The following is a 7,994-nucleotide window of genomic DNA, read 5'->3' as shown; positions in this document are numbered from 1 at the left end:
AACAGAATTCATTTAAACATACACCCATCATTCATTCAGTCAGTCAATAAGCATGTATTGAGTATCTAAAATGTAGTTCCTCTCCCTCCTGAGACTCTGCCTCTTTGCATAACAAGTTCCTTCTGGTCTTTCATGTTGCAGTTTAAATGTCACCTCCCAGAGTAGCTTTTCTTGTTCACCCTAAATATTGCCTCTCTGTTACCCTTTGTATTTTCCTCTATATATTTCCTTCATGGTACTTAGCATGGTGTGGCATTATAAGTGACTTGTAAGATATTTTGATTAATGTCAGTTCCCAATGCTAGGCTGTAAGCTCCATGAAATCCAGTATGATATCTCTTTTATTCAAATCTAAATACCAGTATGAGAATATATCCTTGTATGGAGTAGGTTAAATACTCAGTAAATATTTGTTGAATGAATTAATAAATGAGTGATTGACTACCAAGGCACTGGAACTGTGAAGATGACCAGGACAGGCCACATTCTTGCTTTCCTGGAGCTCACAGTCTACTGGGGGAAGTAAACAGGCAACCATAAGAATGAATGATAGAAAAGACCTCAGACAGCCTTACTCATTACTGCCCAAAAATATGCCTACCCTTATCAACTTTTCCAAAGTGTATGTAAATCAAAGATGGCAAGATCCGAAACATCCACACAAAATACTATTTACTGTGCTGGGATGAGTTCTGAGATGGGCATTTACGTAGAGACTGAGGGGAGTGCAGAAAAGAGGAGACTAAATCCAATTTGGAGGTCAGGGAAGACTTGCCAGAGTGGTGACATTGAAGCAGAGTCTGATAGAGGAGCAGGAAGTAACAATGCTAAGAGAGTATATTTATGTGTATGTGTGTGTGTATGTGTGTGTTTGTGTGTGTGCGTGTGTATGTGCATTACTGGGTGGGAGAGAATGCAATGATAATAGAGAAGCAACAGTGAGGGGGCTAAGGAATAGCATTGAAGGCAAAGAGAGCAGCATGTGCAAAATGCCTAGAGGTGCAATGAGGGATGATGGGGAAACTCAAATAGCTCTTCCTGGCTGGTGAACGGAGTGTGAGGAGAAAGTGTTGAGAGATGACACAGGCAAATCAGCAGAGGCTAGATCATGAGAGGCATTTGGAATGACACTCAAAGATATTCACTGACTGTGCTTTATTTACAAAGATTTCATTTTGTTGCTTATATACCACCAAGGATTAAAATTGAACACATGAAATAATGCTAAAATTTAGTACTAGTACTAAAGATAATCAGTTTCCAGAACAAAAACTGAAACATATGGACTGACAATGATACTGAATAAAAGAAATCATGAGTACAGAGCTGATTGCACCATGTGCATCTGCTAAATAGTAATTCCTAGTATTGTTGAGAATAAATAGGCACTGTTTTCATCTATCAAAAAAGGGTATCTGCCAACTTTATATAAATGTTACTATGTCCAACAAAGTACCCACCATGTATAAAACACAGCACTGGACCCCATGATGGGAGACTGGGAGGAAAAATGTAAAGCAAAAAGAAAGAAAGAAAAGGAAAAAAATCTAGTTTCTGCGGGGATTTTAAGTAAAAATGTTTCCTTTTAATGACAGAGAATCCAATTACTCTGTAACTTATCAGAATGCAATGAATGGAGTTGGGAAGAATGTAAAACATTACCAAGGAAAACAGTGTAGGTGTTCCATAAAATTTACTGAATGAATAAAACATATTAGTCAAAAATAATCAATTCTTTCTGGGCTAGAAATGTTTACCTGTATTAATTCAATCAAATTGCAAAGCACCAGAACTCTGTTCTAAAATGCTTTATGTGTTTTAAACTCACTTAGTCATTACCACAAATCCATGGTGTAAGTACTATTATAATTTCCATTTTACAAATGAGGAAAGTTAGGCTCAGAAAGATGAAGTCATTTACCCTAAGTCATACAGCTAATAAGGGGTTCAGCCAGGATTATGAACCCAGAAGTAGGAATCTCAAAAAAAGTTCTACTTTAGGCTGGAGGCCAACATGCAATGGAATGGAGAGAATGCAAAAGAAAATGGAAGTGCTGAAAATCTTTTATTAAAACATTAGTGTAGCCCGGCCAGGCGTGGCTCAGCGGTTGAGCGTCGACCTGGGATCCAGGCAATCAGGGTTCGATTCCCGGTCAGGGCACATGCCCGGTTGTGGGCTTAATCAGTGACTCTCTCATCATTGATGTTTCTGTCTCTCTCTCTCCCTCTCCTTTCCTCTCTCTGAAATCAATAAAGATATATTTAAAAAAAAATAAAAAAAATAAAACATTAGTGTAGTGTTGTGTATGCCAGACCCAGGGAGATCTGCAATGGGATCTCAGTTCTGCCACTAATTCCCTGTGTGACTTTAAGCAAGTCACTTGCCCTTTCTGGGCCTCAAGGTAAACCTGTAAAATGGGGGAAGGAGGGCAGAAAGGTGATATGGGTTTGCCTGACAGTGTTAGAGCTGAAAGAAGTTTTTAAAAATGCTTTCAAGTTTTTTCAAAAGACTTTTGTTGCTCCAGATACATCTTACCCACCAACTATGGAGACCATATCCCCTCCAATTTACAGAAGTACAGTGTATATATAGATTGATCTCTAATATATATTGGCAATATATAAAGTATTGAGGGCCCAACTCAGACTGAAGGCCAAAACCATTTTGTTGAATATTAAAAATATTCTCTAATGCCCCAGAGTTGAACCAGGAATTATGCCTGTGGAAAACAATGCACAGAGCTATTGATCAAAAATCCTGACACCAAGGGCCAAGGTTGACTGCTTCCATTTATGAGACCTAGAAGAATATTTATGGAGCTAATAATCATGGGCTCAAAGGTCAGGCAATCTCAGGCTGCCTCTCCAAGTGCAAAGGTATTAGGCAATTACCTTCCAAGAATGTGGCCTGGGTATCTGTGGATCAGCAACAAGTGTTGAGTAAGTTTAAATCCAAAGAACCTGAAGAAGTCAGTTACTTTGTGAGTATCCTTAATTGGGAAAGAAACTATTGTTAATTAAATTTCAAAGAAGCCAGAAATGGTTTCCTAGCTTGTCTATATCAGGAGCTCAAGGTCCTCTATGACTATATCCTATTCCGAAGGAAGCTTCTGCTATAGAAGAGAACTCCATTTGGGATAAAGCAAAGGCTTTAGAGTCAAACAGTCCTGGATGTGAAACTCAGACCCTCCTCTTACTAATTGTGTAGCCTGGGACACACCTCTCTGAACTTCAATTTACTTCTCTGTATAATAGGAGCTAATAAAACTTCCTTGTCGGCATTTTTAGAAATAATGAGATAAAGCTTCTTTTAGAGATACATACATAATGAAACATTTACAGATGATGCCTGAAGATTACTTCATAATATTACAGATTGTAAGGAAATAAATAAAGACATAGATTAAACATGATTGGCCAAAAGTTGATAATTGCTGAAGCTAGGTGATAGAGAAATGGTGATCCATTCTATTCTCTCTACTTTTGTAGAGATTTGAATCATCCCGCAATAAAGTGTTTTAAATAATGCATAAAATGAAGAGATTGAGCTCTGGAGTTCCAGCTAGGTTTGATATGAGCTCCTGCCTCTAACTGAATTATTAGGCAAGTTAATTAAGCTCCTCTGAGTCTCAGCATACTCCTCTTTTAAACATTGGAATAATTATTCCTGCCTCACAAGGTGGTTGTAAAGATTAAATGAAGTTATGCATGTAAAGGACTTAGTACAGTGTCTGAGATATAATACAATTTCACAAAATATTAGCTGTTGCTATTGCCCTTGTCTGTCATTATTATTACTAATTATTAATTATTATTATATGAAGAGCCCAGAAGAGCAGTTGGCATGCAGTAGATGTTTAATAAATAGTATTGATCATCATTATAATTACCTTCAGTATCACCGGGAGCCAAACTCTTCATATCTGGTCAGAATGCAGTGTTAAACTGAGCTCCCGATTTTACCAGAATGTTGGCAGATATGGGTATTAAAGTCTACTGGGTGAATAAAAACTGTTTTTCCTTACTAGAGTGGGACTGTTATAACTTTCTCCAGCAGCTTAACTACAGAAATGTCCACCCAAATGCAGGACCAACTAAGTACCTCAAGTTGAGCTGTCGAAGCCTCCTCTACAGAGCTTCTGTGAACAAGAGACAGTTGAAGATTATAGACAACTGGAGACAGGCAATTCTACCAGGGGGTTTTATTTATGGGGCTTTGGAGCAGGGCTCTTGGCCCTGAAAAAGGGACACAGCTGGGAATCACTTTTGTAATAAAGCCTTCTCAGATCTCCTCTCCTGGCTTCCTGCTTCATTAAGCCTGACTCACAATAAAGTGCTCAATGCAGGTTTGTCAAGTGAATGGACTACAGAACAGAATCAAGTTACCAGAAGCTGGACAGTGGGTTCATAAGTCAAAGCTGGTGAAATAAATGCCTCCAGACTCAGGATGAGCGTGTTTCCAGAGTCTGAATCTGGCCTAGCCACCACATGGGGCATGGTAGCTAAAGGTATGGGAATCAAGCAGGTGATGAGAGTAGAACTTCCAGTGTGACCTGAATGGCACATTTGTCATCATGCCTCATGGAGGTTCCACCAGCTTGAACTGTATGCATCTTGGGTTGGCTTCGTATGCTCTGAACAGACACATTCAGGGTGGAAACTTTCACTGCTTTACTTGCTTGCTCTAATTTGGTAGCTACTTGCTTTTGACCCAAGGCTTATTAGAGTTCATTAAAACTCTATTAAGATGGCAATCAGCCTACGTAAGATTTTATATATAACCTGTTAGCATCAATGCTACCTCAAAAACTCCTATTCAAATTCATTTTGGAAGGCCCATGCCTGGGACAGGGAGTAAAGAACTTTAGCCTGAAGCAAAGGTTCAAGTAGGGTGACATTCAACAGAAAGTCTGGGATGAGTGTCGGGTTCAGATTTTAGAGACCTTTGTGCATTTAGCTGAGAGTGAACTTTTGTTTGCAGATAATAGAGAGCCCCCGATGCGTCCTGAGGACAGTGAGGTAATTAGACCTATGATTTAAACAAGTAACTCTCAAATTTACCTAAGCATCTTAGAATCTCACCAAAAACACAGAACCTCTCACTTTGCACCTGAGATTTGGATTCAGAACCTTTGCACTGGGGCACATGGAATCTGCATGTTTAAACAAATACATCAGGGAGGATTGTGAGGCTACAAGCCCATAAATTAGGTTTCAAGATGCAGATTTAGGAAGATGAGTGTAGTGGTTCATAAGCTGAGAACTGGAGAATGGTTAAAAAAGTATTGTGACCATGCAGGGGGGCAACAGAGAAACCTGACTTACAGTGGGAGTGCTCGAAATCAAAACAATGTCCCCCATGTAAAGTTCCTGGGAGTCTGGAGAAAACATGGGCACTGGGGAGCGATGGGAAACTACTGATGCCTGTTATGTCAAGCTCATTCTTGATAAATCCTATTCATCTAGACTAGTCACTGCTGAGGCTCCTTATTTAACCTTCCTCCCTACCTGTGTAGCTTTGTGAAGCTGTATCCGGCCTCTTAAGTCAAATTCAGGAGTCTTTGCCATGTAATCCCAAGGACCTTGAGGGGCACAGGATCCTGCTCTAGCTAGTTTCAAGGACAGAAGACCTCTTTTCAGGCCTGAGGCAAAGAACACTATTGTGTTTTAATTAATCCATGAAAAGGCTGGTTAGGATTGGCTCCAGCTGGCTGGTTCAGTCCTACAAAGCTATGGTATAGCACTCTTTCTAGACTTGACACATCCTCTCAGGTCCTCTTAAGTCACATGAAATCCAGTGGAGCATTTTTAAGTCACAAAAACTGTTAAACTTTTCTTAAGCCCAGTTAGGCACCATTAAATCTTACCAAGTTTAGTGAAGTCACAAGATTTAACCAGGCATAATGAGGATAGAATTTATACAACTTAATGACACTTGATGAGGATTATTGAACCGTATCCTGCCTTTAAGGCAACAACATCAAAATTTTAAAATTCAAATGGCATAGAAGAAAACTATTTTTCCTTTTCCTTTTTTTTTTAAAGTGAAGTGAGCTATCTGAATTTACAAGCCTTGTGTGTTCCCTTCCCTGAGGGTCCTTCGTGACTGCTAATCTGATCAATTATTATGTGTTAACTTTTAATGGGTTACTCTCCTTCTTACCTCCTAGGTGGCATATATGCATTTTAATAAGGTCTTCTGGACAGGCTGCTTTCACCCAGAGTAAAAACTTGGAGTGTGGAAATTCCAGGCACCAACCTAGACCTGCGAGGGAAGCAGTTAGGCCTTTAGGACCCTCTCAGATCTATTACACAAACAAGCCCATCGTACTCTGGCAATGCTAGGTAGAGAGTTGGGTAGAAAAGGAAGGAGGCTGGTGGTGAATCATCTTTGGTTAAATGAAATAAACTAGACCCCAAATCAGCCAGGGACATCAGATAAGGCATTTTCATTGCTGGAGAGAGTATCAGTGACTCACTTGACATTTTGTGGATTAGATATTTCAGAATATTTCTGTCACTATCTACATTCAAATGGGTCTTTATACATTTAATTATGTAAAATTTGTTTTATCTATCTAGTATTTTTAGAAAAGATCTATAATTAGTTACAATAAGACATATACTACTTTTTGCTTACTTTCTTGCCAATAATTTCAATTCTTGATCTCAGAGTCGGTCTTGAGCTATTAAAGACATGAGCATTCATTAGACACCTAGCCTTCATACTACTAATAATAATCATAATAACAATACTATCAAACACATATAAGGCTTATTCTGTGTCAAGCACTGTTCTAAGTGCTTTACAAATATGAACTCATTTAATTCTCATATCCCTCTGAAGTTGAAACTATTATTTTCTCCATTTACAGGTGAGGAAACTGAGGCATGGAGAGATTAGTGACTTTCCTAAGGTCACAAAGCTGGTAAATGGTGGATGGAGCTGGGATTCAAACCCCGAAGTATGGATCCAAGGCCAGCACTCTCAACCTATAACATCAGCAGTACTCAGTTGGGGGCTTAGGGTAAACTATCCATTATATTCCAGTTTTATAGAACAACCATGATATACTTTGGATCTTTTTTTAAAAAAGGAAATTGAGTAACAATGACAACATGGTTTCATTTTTGCTATCAATATTATGTATGTGTGTGTGAGAGAGAAAGAGACAGAGAGAGAGAGAGACAGGGAGCAGGGGGAGGGAGAGGGATGGTTGAGAGTAGGAGGGATACTAGATTTCAATGTGAATAAGACAAGGAGGTCTAGAAGCAATCACATAATTACACTAATTATTTTCGGAGAGTGAGAGTTGTGTAGGTAATTTCACTTTTTACTTTACATCTATAATGTTTTAATTTTTTACAAGCATGGGATCAAACACACACTGAAAAACTAATGGAAGCTTTTAACTACAGTCTCTGACACAGCATTTGGTTTACATTCCCATAAACCTGAGAGAAAAGATCAGATTCTTCCCTGTTCTCAATCTTAATGCAGCAACTTTCATGGAACATATATTCAATAAATGTTGTTTGTGTTGCGTTATTGGGAAGTATGTTGTTTGAATCACACCTCTGTATTCTCTCAGACTCTGGGATCATGATAAACTCTGCCAAGATTTCACTGTTTAGGAAGTTTTGATTGGCAATCTAGATCAAGGGTTGAGCAAGTTTTTTTTTTTTTTTTTTTCCTCTCAAGGGCAAGAAAGTAAATATTTTAGGCTTTTCAGGTCATAAGATCTCTGTTGCAACTACTTCTGCCTCTGTAGTGTGAGAACAGCCAGAGGAAATATGTAAAGAATGTGCATGACTGAGTTCCAAAAAATTTTATTTACAAAAGCAGGTGGAGGGCTGCATTTGGCCCAGGTCCAGAGTTTTCAAACTCCTCCTTTAGCTACTCAGAACAGTGTCTCTTGTACTGAGAAATGACTGATTTGCTTTGTTTTCAAGATACTATTCTCTGGCAGTTCCGAGGGTTTTGAACATTTGTG

The sequence above is a fragment of the Miniopterus natalensis genome, chromosome X (assembly GCF_054644295.1).
Source record: "Miniopterus natalensis isolate mMinNat1 chromosome X, mMinNat1.hap1, whole genome shotgun sequence".
In the NCBI taxonomy this organism is placed as follows: domain Eukaryota; kingdom Metazoa; phylum Chordata; class Mammalia; order Chiroptera; family Miniopteridae; genus Miniopterus; species Miniopterus natalensis.
This window is presented reverse-complemented; position numbering follows the sequence as displayed.